We start from the raw sequence: 23927 nt of genomic DNA, 5'->3' as shown, positions 1-23927 counted from the left end.
TATGTGTAAAATGAGCTTGTCATTAGGATTAAAGGAACTGGGTGCGGTGCACACAGAGAGCTCAGCAAGGCTTAGTTCTCTTTCATCTCCCAGGGTTGGGAAGCTCCCCAGCTACAGGACTTCTTAGTGGGGGATAGAAGTTGGATCCCAGGACTCAACAAGCCCTTATTAAGCTTGCCCACCGTGGGCCCAGTGTCGCCCCCAGGTGGGATGGGGAGCTGTGAGCAGGACTAGATAAAACGTCACGTCTTTAAGAGTGCCACTCTGGCAGGACCAAAAATGTAAAATGATTAGGAGAGCCCAAGACAGTTCGTTAAGGGGAGAGGAGGCTGCAGTGGGTGGAGAGTGCCTTCAGACCTTGCCCGAGCCCCAGGTTCCTCCTCCAACATCTCTGTCCTGGCACCTTTGTCCTACAGATGCTCAACTGTATGGATGGGATCGAGAAGCCATTTAAAAGTTCATTCAAAACGTCCAGAGATTCGCCTTTCCCTCCACTCCAGGCTCACCCTCCTCCTTGCCCCTGTGGCTGGGCTGGGGGGCGGGTGGTGAGCCAGAGCTCCAGCCCCTCAGCCAGGAGCCTCGGGCTGGGGCTCGGCATCCAGAGGCCCAGAGACGATGACTCATGTCTGTACGCACCTCTGGTCCCAAGGCTTGGCAAAGGCCCAGACAAGTCCTCCCCCTCACTGCTGAGCACACAGCCCCTTCCAAGATAGAACTCAGAGCTGCCCACTCACCTGCCATCACCACTTAAGGCTGTCTTGCACATGGCCCACTCATGCAGGCTTGATTAGCAATTTCTGCTGGGAGCCAGAGCTGTAGAGAAAGCTAATTGTCTTTTATCTATAATCTCCCGGGGTGAGCAGGAGTTCAGACTACCACGCGTACATTTTCCCCAACTGGATTTCAAGCTCTTTGCAGTAGGGGCTATGTCTTGCATGCTTTTTGTGTTCCCGGTGAGCCAAGTGTAGGATTGAGCATGCAGAGGGTACTGGTGAGTGGATACAAATTGTGAAGTGTGTAACTCTCCCATCAACCCTGTGTGCAGACAGAGAAGGGATTGTTTAGTCTCATTTTACAGGGGAAGCAACTGAAGCAAGGAGAGGTTAATTGACACGTCAGAGCTTGCACAGCTTCTGACGTGGTGGGGTCAGAATTCAAACCCAGGTCTTTGGCTCTGTAACCTGCCCCACCAGCCCAGGCAAGGTTCACTGCCTGGCAGCTCAACGCCCGCCTTAACAGAAGCAGAGTGCAGGGCTGGTGGCCCAGAATGCCTACTTCAGGTGCCTGTCCTTTCAGAAATGAATGGGTCCCCTGCCCCTCCCCAACGCTACCTGAGGGGGCCCCTCAGACACCATTCCTTCATTTCTGGCTAGAGTGACTTCCTTGGGGGACACATGGGGAAGACCCTGTTCCTCTGAGTGTGTGGCTGGGCCTGGAAGCACAGGGACAGACACAGCCAGCAGGCTGCACAGAGACCTCAGCCTGCCTTCGGACTGGGGGCTGGGTGCTCCTCTTTGTTCAGGGACAGCTGGAGCCATGACCGTCAGTGACAGGGGAAGCAGGGTTGCCCACTGCAGGAGCAAAGTTTCTCTTGGAAGGGCTGGCTCTGCAAGCCCCAGCGGACCCACCTCCTCCCGGCAGCGGCTCTGGATTTAGCAGAAAGTATGGAATTGATCCCGTACACTCCCCATTAAACTCCAACCCTTGGCAAAGCCCCAGATGAAGAATTTTGGAGAAGCTGACGTCAGCAGCCGGAGCTGCTCGCCTCCCTTTCCTCCATCTCTGGCCCTCCTGGCGGCACTGACAGCAAGTTGCTCCTCCAGGTGGCTGGTGGATCCAGAGCCTCTCCCTCCCCCAACTCCTCTCCCGTCCCCACAGCCTCTGCCCAGCCCCTCTGAGCTGGGAGCCCTCCGGAGGGAGGAACAGCCAGCGGCAGTGATCAATTGCCTGGCCTTCGCTGCTGCTTCAGTGCCAGGTCCCCCTGAGCTGCGGAGACAGATGGGCAGCATAATTGAGTGTAGCATTGATAAACTCTGGCCTCCTCACCAGCAGCTAAGCGCTGGGTTGGGGGATGCAGAGGTGGGGGGGGCATCGCTCCATCTGTACACCTGGCCTCCACTCCTCCTGAGAGGTGAGCATGGCCCCTCACTCCCACCTCTCATTTAATCACAGACAGCCAGGACCTCAGAGCTGGAGGAGACCTCGGCATTTATCTAGTCTTCCAGAGTCTGAATTCCATAAATAACTTATGCAAAGGAGAAGTGGTGGAGCGGAAGGAGCCTGGGCGCTGTGATCAGAGTATGAGTCTGGCTCTGCCGCTCACTGTGTGACCTTGGACAAAGTTAGACGACCCAAGCTGGGAAGTGAGGATGAGACCCTCTCACAGAACTGCTGTGCGGAGCTAGGATGCAAGGTCTATGACGTGCCTGTTAGTTGCCTTCATTGCCCCCTTCACCATTGCCTGTCCTCCCATCTTAGCCCCTACTTCTCATCTGTCACCTTTCGTCATAAACCTTTCCTTTCTATTATGGTATAATTTATGTACAGGAGAGTATATAAATGGCACAAATCCCAAGTGCACAGCTTGATGGATTTCTACCTTAGTAGAAACCAGTAGATACCAGTAGATACCTAGTAGATACCAGTAGATATCTACTTAGTAGATACCAGTATAACCACCACCCATAGCAAGATATAAGCATTTCCAGCCCTCCCGAGGTTCCTATGTGGCCCTTCCCAGTCAATGTCCAGCCCCCACCTGGAGTTAACCATTGTCCTGACTTCTATCATCATCAATCAGTTTCATCTTTTAAACCCAGAATTCCCCTTCCTTCTCCATCACAACTTGGAACCAGGGTCTTTGGAAACAGTTGACTCTGGCTTTAGGGAACGCCAGAACCTCAGAGCTGAAATTCACTTAATTCATCCTCCTGCTTCATAGTGGCTATAGCTTCTCAGGGTCTCACACTTCATCCGCGATCTCCAGGAAGGGAGACTGATTCCTCTTATTCCTCTTTCTTGTTTTACAATTCCCATATCTAGAAATTGCTCTATGCCCTAGGGTCCCCTCTCTGGTTGGAATCCTATGACTTGGGCCTGTGAGCGTCATGCTGCCTTGAGGCAAGAAGATGGCAGGATAACCTCCTGGCAGCCCTTCCTCAAAGCCCTGCTGGGTCTTGGCCACCTCCTGGGGCAGCATTGCCTGGCCCTTTTTGTTGCCAGACCCCTCGGTATTCTGATTACAGAATCTGGGGCACCAGGCAGAGGACAAATGGGGGAGTGACCAGGAAGGAGAGACCCAGACGCACTTGTAACTGCCCCAGCCCTCTCCACTCGCCCATTTCAGAGGCTCCTTGCACTCAACTTGTCCCAAGCCCAACATCTCCCACCAAACCTGCTCAGGAGGCACTGCCGTCCACCAGTCTCCAAGACTGGAGATCTCCGCCATGGTGACGCGTCCCTCCCACCTCCCACACACCCACCACAGTGCTCACGCTAACGCTCCCTTTTCATTTCTTGTCTTGACTGTGACAGCGGCCTCCTCACCCTTGAGTGACCCTCTCATTCCCAGGCACCTCATGCTCCTCCTAGACTAGACTTGCTATTTCCTTCTCCTCTGCGGGCCTCTCACTCAACCAGCAAAACCTCTCCCCAACTTCAGCTATCAAACTCCTCTTCAGCCGTAAAAACCCATCCCAAATGCCACCTCCTCTGTGACATGTTCCCAGAGGGCCTCCTAGAAGGGTGGTTACACCCACCGCAGTCCCGGAGACTCTGAACAGACCTCCACGGTAACAGCACCTTCCTTATTGTCATTCTGAGAGCCTGTGTTCTCAACCAGGCTGTGAGCTCCTGGAGGAAAGGATGGTTTGTTATTTATTTTTGTCTTCTCAGAGCCTAGTGCAGTGCAGAATTTCCTGGTAAGGGTGGGAGGTGTTCTACAGCCATGAACTATGAATCGCAACCCATTAGTAGGTCATGAAAACAGTTTAAAGTGGATAACAATGTACATTAAAAAAAATGAAATAGAAAATAGAGTGCATAGTATGTAGCTAGACTAAGTGTTGTTTTGAGAAATTTTTCCCCTCTGCTTTACACACACATGCACACACACACACCTGTGTACAGACGGATGTGATGCAAAATCATGCATTTTTGCCCTTGAGTCGCAGCTATAAAAGCTTGAAAATGGGGGCCTCCCTGGTGGCGCAGTGGTTAAGAGTCCGCCTGCCGATGCAGGGGATACGGGTTCGTGCCCCGGTCTGGGAGGATCCCATATGCCGCGGAGCAGCTGGGCCCGTGAGCCATGGCCGCTGGGCCTGCGCATCCGGAGCCTGTGCTCCGCAACGGGAGAGGCCACAACAGTGAGAGGCCCGCGTACCACAAAAAAAAAAAAAAAAAAAAGCTTGAAAATGATGAGTCTGCAGAGCCTCTCTCTGAGTGAGGTGAGTCCCTTCAACTCTAGTTGATGCCGCTGGAAGGATGACATAAATCAAAGTGTCAGAGGGAAGATACGACGCCCCCGAGTGCCTTCTATGTGCAGGATTTCTATTTGCTCGCCACTCTAGAGATACCTCATCCTATCCTCCCAACAACCCTGTAAGTAGGTGCTTTTTAGAAGAGCAACCTCAAGCTCAGTGGAGACAAGGGATGAGACCCAGGTCCCACAGCTAGAATGTGGAAGAGCCTGAGTGCGAACCCAGCTGTGTCTCACACACCAGCCCTTTCTACTTCCATGATTCTGGTGCCAGAAGCTGAATTCCAAGAGTGGAGGATACTGGGGAGACTGGAGGAGAGAAGGGAGGAAAATGAGAGGGCATCTCCTGGTGAAAGGATGAGGTTTCTCTTGTCTACCCTTGCCCTCCCCTTCCCTCTGGAGTGAGAAGAGTCAGTTCCAGTAAAAACCCTTTCCTGGCCCGAGAGGGAAGGGACTTGTTCCCAGGAAGAAATATCTACATTCCCAGGTCTCTGGACTGGCCCTGGACAGAGGGTGTTGCAATTCTACTGCCTGGAAGGGAGCCTGCCTCGTTATTTCTTAAGTAGGAGTGGAGGGCGCCAGTAGGTAGCCCACAGTCATTTTTGTCTGGTTGCACTGCACCAAAGAGGCTTCAGGGGAGTGGAGCCAGCTTTGCAGGGGCCTGGAGAGCAGCGCCAGGCTGAGCTCCACCGCCACCCGCCGCCAGCCTTCTGCTGACTTCTCTGCCCATCCTCAGGAAACCTTCTCTGACCCCTCCATGCCTCTCCTGGGCTCCTCTGGTGCCTCAGCGTCCCTCCCCTCCATCATACACTGGCTGTTTACTTGTCTGTCTGCCTCTCCCTCCAGACTGTGAGGCCCTCGGGGGAAGAACTGTGCTCCAAGTTGCCAGTTCCTCCAACAGTCTGGCACACAGTAGGAGCTCAGAAGACACCTGCGGAAGGAGAGAGAGAAAGGCAAGGAAGGGCAGGGCACGAGAACAGAAGGGGGCTGGTTGCTTCAGAGCTCCTGAAGAGCAGGTGGACCTGAGTCTGGCCTCGTGAAGGAGATCCAGAGCGCACCTCCTGTAGGCACACACCCGGGCTCCCCTGCCCTGGCTCTGGCCACTGCACGGCCACTGTAGCCCTTCCCCTGATGGAGAACGCACTTCTGACTTAACTTTCTGCCTCTGGATTCCACCCTACGATGATCCTCCCCCTCTGGAGCTCCCTCAGGCGCCCCCTCTGGAAACCCTGTGGACACCCTGAGATCTTAGGTTAGCGGTTCAAAGGAGGGCTTTGGAGTCGAATCCTGGTGCTGGCTATGTGACCTCGAGCATCCTTACTCAGATTCCTCCTCTCTAATGCGGGGAGAAAGCCTACCTCATGGGGGGAAATCTGCAAGAATGAGGCCTGCTAAGTGCCTGGCGCTCACTGGAGCGCTCTGCCCTTTTCATCTACCTCGGTTTGTCTGAGGCACAGTCCCTGGCTTCCAGGCCACCTGGCCCGCACCAGATGGCCTGTCCATGGTCATGTGGCCTGTAACACAGGCAGCCTCTCCTAGGAACCCTTCCATCTCAGCCTGACACTCCTTCCTGACGGAGCTGCCCTCTCCTGGGTCAACTTTAAGCACTCCCCGGGGCCTCCAACCAGGGTCCAGTTCTAGTCTTTAGGACTCGGGAAGGCTCTAGAACTCAGTTCATTTACAGGTCACCAATGTCTGACACACTCTCACCCAACAGCTCACTCTTCCTGCCTTAGGTGAGCAGCTCCTCTATTTGCCCAGGTGCTCCTTGGAAGGGTCGAGAGGGCCCCTCCTAGCAGAGCTCTAAATGTCCCAGCTTGACCGCAGCCTGCGGACATTCCACACTGGCCACAGGCGCAAGCCAGAGGGGCAGCCAAGCCCAGCTACTGACCTCCAGCCTCTCTCACCTCTCTCCCTATAATTCTCCCTACCCTTCCTAGAATTAGCCAGGGGTACTGGGCAGACCCTGCAGCATTCTTGAAAGGCTACCTCCTGTAGCCCTTCAGACACAGTGGATCCCTGGGAGTTAGGTGCAGCGGAAGGAGAGGGAAGGCTTCAGATAGATGCAAGCAGTGCTCTTTCCTGCCCCCGTGCCTTTGCACATGCAGGGGCCTTGCCCAGAAGTCCCTGTCACCGCTTGTGTGTTCCCATCTCTGAAGTCTCAGTTCACACTGGCCCCCTCTGAAGTCTTTCCTGACCACCGCCCACACCCCATTAATCAATCCCTTTCTCCTTCTCCCATCCTTGAAGAACCCATATCCACTGTGATGCTCAACTCCTCTCTCAGACTGTGAGCCCCTCGAGGGCAACTCTGTGACTCATGAGCCCAGAACTAACAGTGAGAGAAGCACCAAGGCAGGGTGGGGGTGGGAGGAATGCCTGGGGAGAGGGCTTGGGGCCTGGGTGGCTGAGGAGAAAGAGGCTGAGCAAATGGGGAACAGACCAGTTAAACAAGGAGAAAGGCCAAAGCTCTTCTAGCGGAAAAAGAAAATGAAATCAGAATGAAAATTGATGAGGCGGAGAGAAAAGGAGACTCGTTTCATCAGCAGGTTTGCCAGATGAAGCTCAGAGATAAATCACGAGGCGGAAGGAGCCCTGGTCTCGGTGTGGCTCACTGCCTTCTCCTTCTGTCAGCTGTCTCGGGCAAGCCTGAGAGATAAATGGCTGCAGCTGAGGCCCTGCAGTGGGTTTTTTTCCATCCCCAACCGCAGTAAGAATGGCCTGTCAGTCGTCATCGCCTCCTCCAGGCCCGTCCTGCCCACGCCTTCACGCGCTCCCCTCCCGTGGCCCTCCTCTTCCCCTGCTCCCCTCCTCAGCGCCACTGGCCTCTCCCTCAGCAGCCCCCCCATCATCCCTCCCCAGCTCGGGGTCAGGCCTGTGGAGAGCATTTGTCAGAAGCCCTGTCCAACCTTCTGTGCCCCTATCCAGCTTCTCTGAAGTCAGGGTGGGAAGGAGAGGTCAGGGCATGAGAACTGGTGGTAGAGGACATGGGACAGGACAGGACTGGGTTCTAGTTCTGGCCTGGGACAGACCTTGGAGTGTGTCCTCTTACTTCTCTAGCCCTTGGGCTCCTCATCTGTGAAATGAGGAGGTTGGGCTAGAGCAGTGGTTCTAAAGCTGAGGTCCCTGGACCAGCAGTATCAGCATCACTTGGAAACTTGTTAGACATGCAGACTCTCAAGCCCACCCCAGACCTCCAGAATCAGGAACTCAGAGAGTGGGGCCTAGTTACCTGTGTTTGAGGAAACCATCCAGGTGAATCTGATGTATGCGCATGGAGAATCACTGGGCTAGATAACCTCCAAGGACCCTCCAGATGAGATTAGAATTCTGTAAACGAGAACAGTGCCCGCTAGGAACGCTCAGTTAAAACTAAGTGGGGGGCTTCCCTGGTGGCGCAGTGGTTGGGAGTCCGCCTGCCGATGCCGATGCAGGGGACACGGGTTTGTGCCCCGGTCCGGGAAGATCCCACATGCCGCGGAGCGGCTGGGCCCGTGAGCCATGGCCGCTGAGCCTGCGCGTCCGGAGCCTGTGCTCCGCAATGGGAGAGGCCACAACTGTGAGAGGCCCGCGTACTGCCAAAAAAAAAAAAAAAAAACTATGTGGGGACTTCCCTGGTGGCACAGTGGTTAAGAATCCACCTGCCAATGCAGGGGACACAGGTTTGAGCCCTGGTCTGGGAAGATCCCACATGCTGCAGAGCAACAAAGCCCATGCACCACAACTACTGAGCCGGCACTCTAGAGCCCATGAGCCACAACTACTGAGCCTGTGCACTAGAGCCCGGGAGCCACAACTACTGAAGCCCGTGTGCCACAACTACTGAGCCCACACGCCTAGAGCCTGTGCTCTGCAACAAGGGAAGCCACTGCAGTGAGAAGCCCGCCCACCACAACTAGAGAAAGCCTGCATGCAGCAATGAAGACCCAATGTAGCCAAAAATTAATTAATTAATTAATTAATTAATTAATTAATTAATTAAAAGCTATTAAAAAAAAACCCCAAAACCTATGTGTATGATGAACTCCTTATCATTATCCTGATAGGTAAGAGTTGAGTTTTCCAGACCCCTCTCACCTTCTCTGTCCCGGCCACAAGGAAGCTCTCTACCCAGTGAGCATTAATAGAGCCCTGACTGTATGCTGGCGCTGTGAGGGGATAGGGATACAAGGTCATGGGGAGGGCAGGCGGGAGTCACAAATTTAAAAACAAAACAAAACAAAACACTCTACTAAAGTATGATAAGAGTTGTCACAGAAGTACTTACCAAGGGCAACAGGGGCATAGTCTGGAGGAGAGAACACAATTCTGTGAGGAAATTTCTAGAAGTCATTGAATTATACACTAAAAATGGGTAGATTTGTTGGTATGCAATGTACTTCAATAAAGTTGTTTTTTAAAAAAACCTCCCAGGGAAGTGTTGCCTAGGTCAGCAGATGCACAGATGGTAGAAGACCATTCTATACATACTGGGGACACCAAGAGCAAAGGTGCTGGGATAAAAATGATGAAGTGAACTCTAAGAACTGAGTGGTCCCCCTTAGTTTCCAAGAGTGTAGGTGAGGTGAAGAGGCTGGAGCCAGAACAGTCTGGACATGATATTGGAGGTAGAGGGCAGACAAGAGGGCATCTAAGGCAGTGACTACTATAGCCATCAATAATATCTATTATGACTGGATGCACCACCTTGCAATTTAAATTCTTCCATCTCCACGATCCTGTGTGATATTCACAATAGCCTTGCAAGGTCATAGATGCCATTATCCCCATTTTAATGGAAAAGATATTAAGTGACTTGCTCAAGATCATACAGCAAACAAGTAATGGAGCCAGGGCTAAAAGACAGTATGCTTCCAAGTCCAGACTTACTTTCTCGGTGGGATGGCAATGTTAATAATGGTAGACATTGACCAAGGACTGCCTATGAGCCAGGCCTTGGGCTGGGCTCTGAAATGAGTGGTTGCACTCAATGCTCAAAACCACAGTAAGATATGGGGATTAATAGCCCCATTTCACAGATGGGGAGGACAGGTAGGTACCTTGCACAAGAACATCCAGCTGGTAAAGCCAGGACTCAGACAAGGTCTGGCTGGCTGCCAAAGCCCATGCTCTACACTCCGACCCCACATCACCCTCCTCCAGCTCCCACTGCCCAGCTCTCTTCAGGCCCAGGATGGAATGGGAGATTTCCAGCTGACTTCTTATTCAACTTCTCTTGAGCCTGGGCCAACCCAAGAGAAAGAAAATGGCCCCCAACCTAAGCTGAACAGCCCTTCTTTAAGGGAAGGCCCTTTCCAATCTGGCAGGGCCTTCTTTCCTCCAAGCCCATCAATGCCTTCTGAGCCCCACACACCCGCTGGGGGACCAGTGCCTTCCAGGACCCGGAGCCCAGTGGATAGAAGCACTTCCATCTCATGATCAATAACAGGCATAATTCAGTGACTGCAGCAAGTACAAAGGAGTGTAGGTTAAATCAATATTTAAAAGCTTCGAAATGAAACTAATTAAGAGCAAGCCTTAATGATTTTTACTGCCTGGGAATAAAAAGGACAAAAAGCCTGCCCATATTTCATGAGTCCACCTTAGTAGCTTGTAATCATTTGGAAGAGCAGAAGATGAAAAGCGCTCCCAGCCAGCCCCACTTTCTGCATTGCAGGAGAGGGGAGCACCTCGTCCTTGGTAGCAGAAGACGAGGAGGAGAAGATGAATGGGATGGAGCACAGGACGCAAACTGCATTGTGGAAAGCCACTGGCTTAGGTCAGGGATCGTTACGGATTGAATTGTGCCCCCTCCCAAAGATACAGTGAAGTCCCACTCCCAGAACCTGTGAACGTGACCTTAATTTGGAAACAGGGTCTTTGCAGATGTAATCAAGTAAAGATGAGGTTATACTGGGTTAGGGTGGGCCCTAATCCAATGACTGGTGTTCTTATAAGAAGAGAGGAATTTGGACACAGACACAGAGACACAGGAAGAATTCAATGTGGTGATGGAGATCGCGACTGAAGTGCTGCAGCTGCGAGCCAGGGAAGCCAGGACCAGAGCCTGGGAGAGGCAAAGAGGGAGTCTCCCCTACAGGTTTCAGAAAGACCACGGCCTGGTCCTGCTGCCCTTCTGACACACTGATTTCAGACGTCTAGACTCCAGAACCCGAGACAATTAAGTTTCTGTTATTTAAGCCATCCAGTCCAGTTTGTAGTACTTTGATACGGCAGCCCCAGTAAACTCATGCCGGGATCCTGGATTCTGGTTCCCACTCTACCACTTACTAACTGTGCAAGGTTGGCAAAATGCTTAACCTCCGTGAACCTCAGTTTTCGCCTCTGAAAAATGGGGATAAGACTAGTCCCTTCCATCTTTTCTGTCCAGAGATCTGGTTCCGATCTAATGAAAACATGAGTGTGAAATATGCTATGAGCTGTGAGTGCTACACAAATACCACCTAGGCTCACTGCTAGTGGAGACAATCTGGGAACGACTCAGGAGCTGTCAGAGGGGCAGGAAGTTCCTTGCCAGCTCACAGGGCTGTGATCCAATCAGATCACAGGTGTGAGGCGTCTTTGCCTCATTAGAGATATTATATACATGAGGAGTATTTTTATTGTCGTTCTCAACAGAGATTTTATTTGTTGCCCACTTGGCCCTAGCTTTCTCATCTGTAAAATGAAAGGGTTGGACAACATTATTAAGGTATTTTTCAGCATCAATTCCTGGGCTTATTCCTACATACATATTAATATATATTTGATATATATACTTAAAGTAGTATATCTTAGCCTCCCAACCTCATTCTCATCCCAGTAGCCCAGGACAATGCAGAGGGGTGCCAGCTAAGTACTGTGGTGAGAGATAGGAGTGCTGGGGTTTTGCATCCCTTTGCCCTCCACTGCCTGGGTTAAGAGAGGAACCAGAGCACTTTCCTCTCTCCTCCCTCAAGCTTACCGGGCGTGAAAGGAACAGGAAACCACGCAGGCAGCAGATAAAATCTCTATCGATCATGGGATGGCTGGCATCCCACGTCCGGCTGGCTCAGGGCTGTTCATCTTCGATAAACGTTCCTAATGATGCGCTCACACTGAATGCTGGGGCTGTCTTGTTAAAGTGCAACGGGACAGGGTGGCCAAATGTGGGGCTGCTGACTCTCTGCCGGGGCCTCTTCCAGGGCTCCAGGGGGGATAAGGTTCTCAGGTGGCCTCTCAAAATTTTGGAAGGAGCTGCACCTTGCAGCAGTGGGGTTCTCAAATGTGGGGACCAAGCTAGCTTCCTGCCATATGACAACCAACATTCTTCCCAGATGTGTATCCGTGTGGCAAATGAGCGTCTGTTTGCACGCCGCCCTCACAGGAAGGGAAACATCAGCATCAACATAACCACCACGATGCTGTCACCTGAGATTTACCAGCACGGGGGTCACCCCACCTGCAGCACACCATCTCTATCAATATCACCACCCCATTGTCATCATTGTCCTCAGCCGTGATCACTAGGACCCCCACGCTCACTGTCATCACCACACATCACTCTGAACACCCTCCACCAGCATCATTATCCCTCCATCCACCTCTGCCACAATCCTGGTCATCAGAGAACCCTGATCATCGTCAGAGAACTTGTTTGGCTTCATCTCTGTGACTTATTCAATATCTGAAACAGATATGGGTAGAGAACTTGTTTGGTTTCATCTCTTTGACTTATTCAATATCTGAAACAGATATGGGTAGAGAACTTGTTTGGTTTCATCTCTGTGACTTATTCAATATCTGAAACAGATATGGGTAGAGAACTTGTTTGGTTTCATCTCTGTGACTTATTCAGTATCTGAAACATATATGGATTTTGCCATTGGGACATATGAGACCTTACAAGGCTAACGTGAGAATGGGTGGATTCACATGTACACAGAGATCCATCCTAACATAAGCAAAAACATGGACATGTGATGTACACACTGAGAGCACCGGGGGGAAGGGGAGTGGGGTTGGAAGGACAGGCAGGGGATAGGTCAACCAGAGCTCCACATTCTCCTTAGGAGAAAAAAATTACAATCCTTTGTCTCCTATTATCTCTGTTTTCCAACTCTGGCTGCACCATAGATTCATATGGGGATCTTTTAAAATATACTGATGCCTACATCCCACTCCAGACCAGTTAAAATCAATCTCTGGGGGTACAACGCAGGCATGGAATTAAAACTCCCCAGGATTTCTTTGTATGTAAATTTTACATGAAAAGAAAAACAAAACAGTAAAATAAGAGTTGAACTCCATAGTTGTTAAAGTATTTAGGGAAAAGTGTACTAATGTCTGCAATTTACTAAAATGCACCAAAAATAAGATGGATTGATGGATAGATGGAAAGAGATGTGATAAAGCAAGTCTCGTAAAAGGTTAATGGTAGAATCTAGGTAGTGGGTATATTATTGCTCACAGTAAAATTCCTTCAACTTTGCTGTATATTTGAAATTTTTCATAATAAAATATTGGGAAAAATATCCAATTGGTGTTACTGTGAAGCTAGAGCTGAGAAACACTGCATCTAAAGGAAAAATCCATAAGCAAGTGAGTTTCTCTTTCCTCCACCCTCCATGTGTGAAAAAACATACCCCTTTCTCATCAAACCAATCAGACTCTTGTCCAGCATTACCCACCCTTCTTGGGTCTCATCACACGTAGACAAGTGGATTTGGATGGTGCACCAGGGGAAACGGAGGCAGCTGCTTGCTGTAGGAGTGGGCGGCTAGGGAGACACCTGGCTGCCCAGGCCTCGCAGGGCTGGGCCTGGGACCCACTGCCATACCAGTTGGCCAGCTCTGCACTGCTCAGATGGCCCCAAGTCTCCTCTTTCTAAAGCCTCGGCTCAGCATTCTTAGCAAGGATTAAATCCTTTCCCAGGAAAACCAGACCAGAGTCTATTGCAGAGTGTGTGTGTGCGTTGGATACTGCGGGCAGGGGCCAGGCTCCGCGTCTCATCTGTATGCTCCTCCACAGCTGGCTCGTCCTGGCGGGGGAGTGCCATGGCAACACCGTGCTCTTTAAACACAGGAGTTTGTGCTGCCATCGCAAAGCGGCATTAGGCAATTTAATTAAGGAGCTGGCAGCAGACAAACTTTGTGAGTTAAAGGCATTTTATTAAATCCCGTTGTATTATGCAGCTCAGTTCCCCCAGGAGCTGCAGAGCTGGGGGAGGACAGAGGAGAATTTGCTGGGGTTTCTTTTGTCTTCTTTGCTTTTTTCTGGCCTCCTTTCTGCTTCATGAATGCATTCACTGAACGTAGGGGGACCCCAACTGTGACTGCCTGCTCCCCCCAGCCCAAGCGTCAGGCCCTGGCATAAGGTCTGCTGGCTGCAGTCTGGGCAGTATGATCGCCAGCAGTGACCCCGTGTGTGTATCACCATTCACAGGGCACTCTCAGCGCGTTATCTCAGGGCCAGGCCTCCAACCCGAGCTTCTGTATCCACTCGGCACCAAGCTCAGTGTTTCCCATGCAGGGTCTCACTGAATCCCCCCACACCCTCGGAGTAGGAACTTCTGGCAGCCCCATTCTACAGATAAGGAAAGTGAGGCTTACAGATGTTACGAAGCCTGCCCAGGATCTTGTAAGTAGTATGTAGCAGAGGAGCAAGCCCAGACAGGCTGACTGCAGAGGCCAGGGTTCACAACACTGCTCCCTGTTACCTCTTAAGGTTGGTGATTTTTTTCCTGTTTCAACCTTCGGAATGGGTTCTACTCCAGGTGACCAGCTAGGAAACTAAATTCCAGTGTGAAGCTGGGGTGGAACTAGGCATTCTCCAGGACCCTGACCTCCTAACCCACCACACCTAGAATGTGTGAATGTGCCTCGCGAAAGGTCACACCCAAGCGCTAAAAACATGCTGGCACGTTCAGGGAGTCCAACCTGTCCTCCTGGCCGCCTCAGGGAGAGTGTCTGGCTGGGACCTGAAGCCAAGTCCATCTCCTCTAAGGACCAGAGGTCAGGAAACCAGATGAAAGACCATAGGCTGCTGTGGCTGGATGTGGGGAAGAATCTCCTGGGTGAGAGAGAGGTTGAAATAAAAAAGGCATGTCTTGCCAAGAAACTGCATTTTAGCTCATTTGCCCCAAGAGGGAGCCCACCCAGGCTCCTGCCTCCCGGCTGCGGAAGCATGTCTGGGGCTCGCATGCCTGCCAAGGATCCCACCCTGAGGCCTCCCTTCCCTGGCAGCCCTCTCAGCTCCTGGCTTGTAAGAGTCCTTCCTGTGTGAGCAAGCCTAGGGGAGTCCAGCCCAGCCCCAGCAGTTCTGGGGAGGCCCACTGTCCCCCTGGGATCCAGCTGGCCCCTGGGCCACAGGGCCTCCCTCCTCAGCCTCTTCAGGTGCCCGGAGCTGTGCCAGCGAGGGGCGAAACGCCTTTCACTCTGCAAACATTCACCGAGCTCCACCCACTCCCTGCCCTCCAGACCTGTAGACAGTTCTCTTGGGCTCAGTTTCCTTAATCCTAAACTAGGGGCAACGGCATACACCTCGTCCCGCTAAAACAGATACAAAACAATTAGCTAATTTCATTAAGGGCTTTTTCTCTGCCAGGGACTTGCCACTCATCACCTCTTTTAATCCTTAGATGTGGGAACTGAGACTAAAAGAAGTTAAGCCTCGGGCCCAAGCTCATACAACTAGGAAGGGGCAAGAACCAGTGTTCTTAACAACCCCATTTTATATATATATAAACTTATACATATGCATGTATATGCATATGTAGGTATATATATGTATATACATGTATAATTATTACATAATTATATATAACTAACAGCATTGAGATATAATTCATGTACCATAAATTCAATCACATTATATTTGAAAAATAAATTTAATGGCCGGATTTGCCACCAAGCTTAAGGATGTTTTACTGTTACCCAACAGGAAGCTCCTCTTGGAAGGTGCATTCAGTAGTCTCAGCAAACGGCGCCACACGAGTCCAGCCATGGGGCTCCTCAGGAGCCAGCTGTGGGGCCTGTGTCTTCTCCCAGCCTCCACCTCTTTTCTTAATGCTCCCCCCTCTTCTCACCCCTCCCCCACTTTGCTCTTCATCCATCACCATCGTCTCCCCGCCCCCACCAGGCCCTGATGCTTCCTTCTGGCTTCCGGGTCTCCTCTACCTATCCCCACTCCCTCACCCCCACCTGGCAGAGACTGAGCCACAGCTGCAGGTGCTGTCCAGGTGACCCCTTTGAGAAGTCCCCAGAGGGGTGGCCAAGTGTGCAGGCAGGCCAGGGAGGACAGAGCTGGCAGCAGCAGGAGGGCAAAGGGCCAACTCGACGGATGCCCAAGTCCATACTGCCACCATGTAAATCTCCCAGGGAAACAGCAGCATTCTAATCCCAGCTCCACCACTTACCAACTATGGGACTATCTCACCGAGCCCCCGTTTCTTCTCACTTGTAAAATGGGGATAAGAATATCTGCTCTGTATTTTCGTAGGTAAAATTCATTGAATACTTACTCTGTACTGGGCCTTTCACGAAGCTTAATTCTTATCTAACCCCCATAACAACCCCCTGAGAGTGGCAGTTATATTTACTGAAGAGGAAATGGAGGCTCAGAGAAGTTAAGCAACTTGCCCAGGTCCCACAGCTAGTACATGTAGGAGCCATGATCCAGGTCCAGCATTGTGTGATGCTGAGCCCTCACTCTTCAGCACACCAACTGCCAGGCTGTGAGGGAGCCTACGGGATGGATGTGTGCAAAAGTGCTTATCAACAGAAATCTCCAGAACAACTAAAGCAGAGGGTCTTTCCCCCAACTCTCACAGGGCTCTGCTATATAGCCTGGCCAGTTTTCTTCCACCGAGATAAGAACAAGTGCTCCAGGGGCTACGTACCCTCCCTTCTGCTGGAGCAGCTTGGGCTGCACGTGTTTGTGTGCATGTGTCTGTGTGTCTGCGTGTGTGCACTTGTGTGTTGGGGAGAGGCGCGCTGCCCGGCCAGGTGAGCCAGCTAAGAGGGGAGCAGATTTGGAGGCTGTATTTTGCCATTGCCTGCTCTCCTGGGCTCAAGGCCTGGGTGGTGCCAGCTCGTTTTCAGTCATTTTCCCAGGGAATTAACAGGAGAACATTCTCGTCTGTAATAATGATAAAAATAATAATAATTAACTGAGCTGTAGCTTATATTTCTCCAGCATCTCTCTCCCCAGATCTCAAAACTCTGGGCAAATAGCAAATCTGCTGGCTTTCTAGCCATACCCAAGAGCCTGGGAAGCCTTAGGTACTGGCAGATTTTCTGTCTCCTCCAGCTGGGTGGCAAGTCAGGTGCACAGGAGACTGGTCCCAGAAGCTGCCCTTTGCGTGCCCCTAGCAGATCTGGGAAACCACCCCAGGTGCTCTGGCTCTCCACCTTCTCACTCCATCACGTTCTGGGATCACCCTGTGTCCCGGAGCAGGAGAACAGGTAAGGAAGGGAGCAAGGTGTCAGCTGTGTTTGCCCAACCTTAAGAAGTTCCCCCATCTCTGGGCTCCCACACAGTGGGCACTGCCTTAGGGAGAACGACCCCCTGCTCCTCCAGCCAATGGAACCAAGTCTGGCAGGTCTGGTCCCTGCAGAGGATGGCTGATGGCTTTTTCTGATCCCAGCCAGGAGTCATTACGCACCAAATGTCTAGTTTAAACAAGTGATTAGGCAGCTTTATTAAGAGCCCACGTGCTTCCCGCCAGGGAGGGACAGGAACTTCCAGAGGAGGCGGAGGACCTCAGGGCCTTGCAGCAATGGGCTTTCTCCTCCAAAGCATTCTCCAGTGAACCCAGTGCAAGGAGGAGCTCCCAGGGTTCCGGGAGCCAGCACCCTGGCAGATTTTTAGACACAGAGCCCACTCCTCAGTGTCCAGGCAGCCCACCCACGCCCTGATAGACATGAAGGACTCTGAGCAATTTAAATTCAGAGAAGCCAAAGCTCTCCTGTGGCCTGTGGCTTCAACCTCCCCAAAGACATTCTTGAAAAGCAATTACTGGATCTGAGTTATTGATACATTTCCTTTGCTTCCTCCAGGAGCTGCAGGACAAGGAAAGGGTCAGAAGGGTAAACACAGTCAGCAACTGTGCTTATCATAAACATATTCCCCCGGCATCTCCAGAGAGAAAAAGCCTACTTAATCTTCAGTCCACAGATGGACTGAAGAGCCTAGAAAACACCTGAAATTGTGTTTGTGTGCACATATGTGAGCGTGAGCGTATGGGTGCGTTTTTCTGGAGAGAAGGTCCATAGCTTCTATCAGATCCTCAGTGGGGTCTATGACCCCCAAATGCTAAGGAGCACTGCTCTACTGATTCCTTGGTCAGTTCTAAAGATGATGGGTTGGCCCCTTTCCATAAAGGTCTCTTCATCCTTCAGAAACAGCAGTGGATTTTTTTTTTTTTTTTTTTGCAGTACGCAGGCCTCTCACTGTTGTGGCCTCTCCCTTTGCGGAGCACAGGCTCCGGACACGCAGACTCAGCGGCCATGGCTCATGGGCCCAGCCGCTCCGCGGCATGTGGGATCTTCCCAGACCGGGGCACGAACCCGTGTCCCCTGCATCGGCAGGCGGACTCTCAACCACTGCGCCACCAGGGAAGCCCCAGCAGTGGATTTTGAGGCCTGGATTCTACCTGCTTGAAGAGAGGGGATAGGACGAGTCTGGGGACACAGCTGAAGCAGAACTATGACAGGGAGTCTTTTGCCAGGTGGAGCTGTGGTCGCCTCTAATCTAGCTGCAGTGCTGAAGTGCCTTCCTCGTCACCTCATTTTTCCCGTTGTGACAGCTCCATATCTGCTGTTCTCTGTCACCCCAGTGACAGCCTTCTAATGATGAAGGCAGCATCAATGTCATAAAAATCCCTCCAGAACCCCAGGGGCTAGAAGGAGATCAGGTTCAGGAAGCTGGGAGCCAAATGCTCTACACAGCAGAGTGGAGAGAATGAAGTCTTCAGAATAGGAAGGACTTGAGTTCAAGTCCTACTTCTGCTTCTAACTAGCTGTGTGACCTTGAACAAATTACATAACCTCTCTGAGAGTCAGTTCCTATATCTGTAAAATGGGAATAACACCTCAAGGGGTATCTTGAGGACTCAATGAGGTAATACTGACAAAGAATGTGGCACAGTGCTGGCACACAGCAGGAGCTCAATAAATGAGTTCTTTTTCACAGCAGGCATGGATAGGGACGTGCACACCTACACCCTCCTGCTGCACTACTGCAATATCAGAGAAAAGGGGCCCCAGGGGAGAAGGGCTTCTTGGTAACACGTGAATGGCAGTCAGAAGCCACATCTGCCCACACTGACCCGAATCTCCCAATCCTTCATGGGTCGCCAGAAGACCCCCTTCTCCTCTGTACAGTGCTCTTTCCTGACATCCCATAATTGCCATCTATGTTTTCCATCTGTATCGTGCAGCCTCTCCTCTCCTTCTCTCTCCTTGTGATGAGGGAGGCCACTGGCTCTCCTTGACCAAAGGGCACACCCCTTGCCTGCTTTAGCAGCAGCCCCCCACTCATCCATCCCCACCCACCTCTCCAGGGCCTCCCCTCCTCTTCTCTTTCCCTGAACTGTATAGCAACTGGCTGTTCTCTTTTGTGCTTGCAAGGCCTTTGAACTTGTTGTTCTGGAATGCCCTTCCACTCTCTGCTTGGGGAGCTCTTAATTACCCTCCAGTGCCAGCTCAACTGTCACCTCGTGGTGACAATCCCTGCCCTCCCCCCTCTTGCTCCTCCAAGAACCTACCCTAGTTTAGCAGAAGCTGTGGAGTGTCTGCCTCCCTAGCCTGAGTTTCTCCAGAGCAGGGGGCTGGGCCTGCTCTAGCCTGGTTCCCCTTTGCCTCACACAGGGGTCGGCACATGGTTGGTGCTCAACAAATGCCAGTTGGGGTAAAAGAACAAATGGTGTGATGGCCCATGGCTGGCAGTGGGGTTGTCCTTAACAGGAGGCTTCCTGTAAAGGGGGCAGACCCACCCCATCTGTAAAAGGTGGCGAGCTTGGGTCCTGCTGGAGAAGGCCTAACCCTGTGCCTAGACTAGATGAGTAGCAGGTGACAATGAGAAGGCAGATGTGCCCATTCCATTTGGATTCTGCACTTGTCTATTTCAAGCCACGGGGTCAGGGCAGAGGGCTCCTGCCAATCACCCCAGAACCTTCTCTACCTTGCACCTGCAGGTGCACCTGCTACTCAAGGGGAGGAGGAGGGGAATTAACCATCGTGAGCACTGGCAGTGTTAGGGTGAGCTCTGTGAGGCTGGCGTCCTCGACATTTCACAGATGAGGACACTGAGGCTCAGAGGTGACTCACTGGCCCAGAGCAAGGCAAGAAGCTGCACAGAGCTGAAACTGGAGCCAGGTTGGTCCAGCTCTAGAACGAGATCTCTTTTCTTCACAAGATACTGTCTTCTGCAGAAATCATAACAGCATCCAGAGGGAACAGGAATGGAGAAAGGCTCACACTGAAAGATTGTGTGTATGCATGTGTGCGTGCGTGATACTTCTTCACCAACGACAAAGACAGAGAGAATGGATGGAGGAAGGTTTGGACAGCCTTTCCTCCCACGTGTCTGGATGCGGGTCAGAGGATTCCACACTGGGGTTCAGGTTCACAAGGCAAGCCTCTGAGCAGGCGTCACAGTCTCCAGGTACAGGTGGGGAACGGCTCTCTTAGCACAGCAATAAACAACTCAGGGGGCTTCAGCCCATCCCTGTTTCTATGCCACATGCTTGGTTACTTGCACTACTTGGCCAAAGTCTCAACCCCAAAAGCATGGGAAGGAAATGCAGGGATGGGGAGGAAGCCCTCCACCGTGAGAAAAGAGGGGAGTCCAGACACAAGGGTGAAATGAGGGGAAGGAGCCGGGAACAAGCTGCTTGGACTGAACCAGCCCATCTCAGAGATTTAAGTACCTTTATTTTTTATCAGAAATATATGATCTGGAAAATCTTGGGACTTCTATGCTTTTTGGGGTTTTGTTTTTGGCATGTGTTATTGTTTCTCTTAAATTTTTAGTGCTCCTTTTCAAAAATCTACTCGTTTCCACTGAAATTGAGAGAAAATTGGGATTGTAAGCACCTGGGTTAGTGCGTAGCCGGGGAGCAGCACAGTCTGCTGGGGACTCTGGAGGAGCTGGGGAGGGCAGGAAGGAGAGAGGGGTAAAGGGAGGGAGGACCAGCAATCACAGCCAGGAGTGAACAGTGGCTGTGAAGAAGGCTGGCGTTCCTTGCACACAGGAACTGTTTCAGGTCCAGGTGAGCTTCACAGGCAACCCCCGCACCTGGATTCAGAGCCAGGGCCCTGCAGCAGCTGAGCAGCTTTTCCAGCTCCCGTACCGGTGCCTGGAGGGCAGCTGGCTTGCCTCCTGCTGGAGTGGGAGAAGGAGCAAGACTCTGACTCCAGGTAGCCAAGGAGCAGGAAGGCAATAAAAGAGGCTAGAAAGTTAAGGGGAAAGGAAGGCCTTGAGGAACCTGGTGTGGCAGGGTTAATAGTTTCCTTCAAGAGAGATTTCATGCCCCATTGAATAAACGAAATAACTACGCATTTGCAAAAGAGCCGTCCCGCAGCATATTAGATACCACCACACTGTTCTCTGTCAGTCGCCATCACAGTGACTGATGACTTATCAAGAGCCACACTGACATTTCCAAATGAGATGTTTTGATAGAGGTGCCATTCAACAGGGCCCAAAAAGCCAGAGAGAACCTGAATGTAAATGAGGAACATTTGTCACCTTTGTCTCAACTATTTAAAGTTTCTTGTCTGACAACAAGTCCTCAGGAGAGAGCTATGGAGTGAGAGAGGTGGACTGGAAGATGGGCAGGGGAGAGGGAAGGGAACAGCACGATCCTGAAAGAGCCCAGAGGAAGAGGAGGACTGCCCCCTGGGAACAGTAGGAAGTCAGGGGCAGCAGAGGCCAGGGAGATGGCTCTGATTTCTATGCCGAGTCACTCTGTGACTCAGCAGAAAGGAGCAGCAGCAAGAACACAGGCCTGCACTGTCCAATGTGGCAGCCCCACATGTGGCCACTGAACATTTGAAATGTGGCTAGTCCAATCTGAGAAGTGCTGTACATGTAAATGCACACCAGCTTGTACAGATTTAACGTGCAAAAAGAATGCAAAATATCTCATTAATAATTTTGTTACGCTGATTACATTTTGAAATGATAATCTGGGGGGATATATTGGGTTAAATAATATGTTATTAACTTCACCTGTTTCTTTTTACTTTTTTAATGTGGCTACTCCGTATGTTAAAGTGTGGTTTACATTACATTTCTATTGAACAGTACTAGCACAGACTGTGGATCAGAAAGATGTAGGTTCAATCCCACCTCCACCACTTACTCAAGGCTCCCCCGTCCCATTCCTGGGAGCCAGGACTGAACACTCTCCTAGCCTCATCAATTATTAGCTGCACGCTCAGCTTTTCCACTGGCCCTCCATGAGAATCTGGGAAACTATTACCCCTTGGCACCTTGGTTTTCCCAAGTGTAAAATGAAGGGATTAGGGCAGATGACTTCTGAGTGCCCCCCAAAGCTCTATGACCCACAGTATGAATTATCCAACCTCGGCGCACCTGTTTCCTCACGTGAGTCTCTGTGAGGGGCAAGCAGCAGCAGTGGGCTATGGGCTAAAGGAAGTGCAGTAGTGATGCTCCTGACCTCCTAGGGTGACTCGATGTGCTTGTGCCTTACGGCAGACACCAATGCCCTCCGGGCTGGGATCTGGGCCATGGGGTGCTGTGCCGAAGCCCCCACGCCACCAGGGTGTGGAGCCTGGGGCTGTGACCAGCCGAGCAAGCCCAAGTGAGGAATTCAAAGTGCTCTGGTCATGAAGTGTGTCTAAAGAAGGTGGGCGAGGCCTTAAAATCTTTACCCAGGAGCATCACGGCATTGCCTAATCCCTGGGGAAGTAAATATCCTTCCTACAGAGCCAGCCCGGGCTCCCAGCTGCTGCCCACAACCAGCCCCTCTCCTCTCCTAAGGCTCCCACCTCCCCAGGCCAGGGCAGGGGTAGGGACGAAGATCAGGATTACCAGGGGGACCAAGGTAGGAAGAGGGTGCTGACAGCAACCTGAAGACCTAGTTAGCCGGTGCTCCAGGCCTCTGACCAAGTCCGGCTGGGGGCTGATGGCTTCTCTCTCAGACTCTGAACTTCAAGGCCTTAAAGAGCAGGGGACAGAGCTCTTCTTGTCACATCCAGATCAAACAACCTTTCACAGAGGGTGGTCCATTGTCCCCTTAAACCAGAATTAGGTTCAGAACAACCATACAGGGTGCTTGTTAATCCTGCAGATTCCTGGAATCCACCCAGACTTCTGGAATTGGATTCTCTGGAGGTGAGACCCAGGAACCTGCCTGCTTAACACACTCTGGAGGTGGTCTTTGGTAAGCACTGATGGGAGATCCCAGTGAGGGTTAGTGTAATGACTTCGGGAGGGGGAGAACCCTCCCTACCCCCAGCCCGGAGCAGGCTGCATTTCTGTCAACCCCATCAGCAGGCGAGCGGGAGATGTTCGAGCAGAAAGTGAAAGACTAGGTACGCATTGCAAGGGGAAGGGAAGGCTGGGGTCAATGCACCCCTCTTCTCGCATCTGTGCAGCCCTATACATCAAAGACGGTTCCCAGGCACCTGAGGAAAATGGGTCAAGCTGCAGCAGCAGGGGCTGCAATAGGAATGTCCTGCCATGAGGAGCCAGCCACACTGGAGCATCTGGCTTTTCTTTAGTGACAACAGACAGGCCTATGGGGATGAGCTCTAAGTGCCCTCCAAGGGGAAGGGGTCCTGAGGCTGTGGACCCAACCTTCCCACGCCTTTTCCTCAGGTCAGGCCAAGGAGGGAGATCTGGCAGCAGGTGGAGGCAGACACGGGTGGGGGAGGGAGAGGAGGAACTCAGGCAGGTGGCCCAGCTAAAGCCAAGAGGAGCAGTGGGGAAACAACACAGGGCTGGAGCTGGTTGGTTGGGGGGGGGAGGGGGAGGGGGAGAGGGGAGGGGAGGGGGAGAGGGGAGGGGGAGGGGAGGGGAGGGGAGGGGGGACGGGAGGGGCAGGCAATGGGGAAGGTGCAGAGAGAATGCTGGAGAGGGCTGCCGTCTGTGTGTCCCTCAGGAGGTGGTGACAGAGGGGCCTGGGTGGAACCCAGATGAAGCTGTGGCCTCTCCCAAGGCTGCCCTCACTGGGGGATAAATCTCAGCTGCTGACCCGCCTGTTAACAGTGGAAGCCTGGGAGAGGACGTGACCCACTGGCCTGGAAGCTGAGGCTCTGAGAGGAAATCCCTTCCCCTCCTGATTCCCACTTCCATGCGCTTTCCACCTCCCCACGAGCCTCCAGTTAGTGCTCCCACCAAACTAAAGGATGGCACTCAGATGCGGTGGCACCCCCCAGGGCACACCAAAGACGCCCTCTCGTGCAGCACCGCAGGCTTTGTTCCAGGGGTCATGCAAGGTGCTCCATGCTTGCCTGCTGAC

At 52.0% G+C, this 23927-nt stretch overlaps 1 protein-coding gene across 3 annotated transcripts in view; it reads right to left on the bottom strand.

The window, feature by feature from the left end:
• LRRN2 (leucine rich repeat neuronal 2) overlaps positions 1-23927 on the bottom strand; it is a 64001-nt gene that overhangs the window by 5311 nt on the left and 34763 nt on the right. The window contains exon 2 of one of the 3 annotated variants that reach the window (XM_060088445.1): positions 7710-7807. The exons of 1 other annotated variant lie outside the window; for it this stretch is intronic. The gene's annotated coding sequence lies outside the window, so the exon portion shown is untranslated. Of the gene's footprint in view, positions 1-4118; positions 4167-7709; positions 7808-23927 lie in introns of those variants that run through there. One more of the 3 variants, XM_060088446.1, reaches the window with a different exon arrangement.

Source organism: Mesoplodon densirostris, chromosome 2 (assembly GCF_025265405.1).
Source record: "Mesoplodon densirostris isolate mMesDen1 chromosome 2, mMesDen1 primary haplotype, whole genome shotgun sequence".
NCBI classification, from domain to species: Eukaryota; Metazoa; Chordata; class Mammalia; order Artiodactyla; family Ziphiidae; genus Mesoplodon; species Mesoplodon densirostris.
Note: the sequence above shows the minus strand (reverse complement) of the source record. Positions and strands in the feature narration are given on the sequence as shown.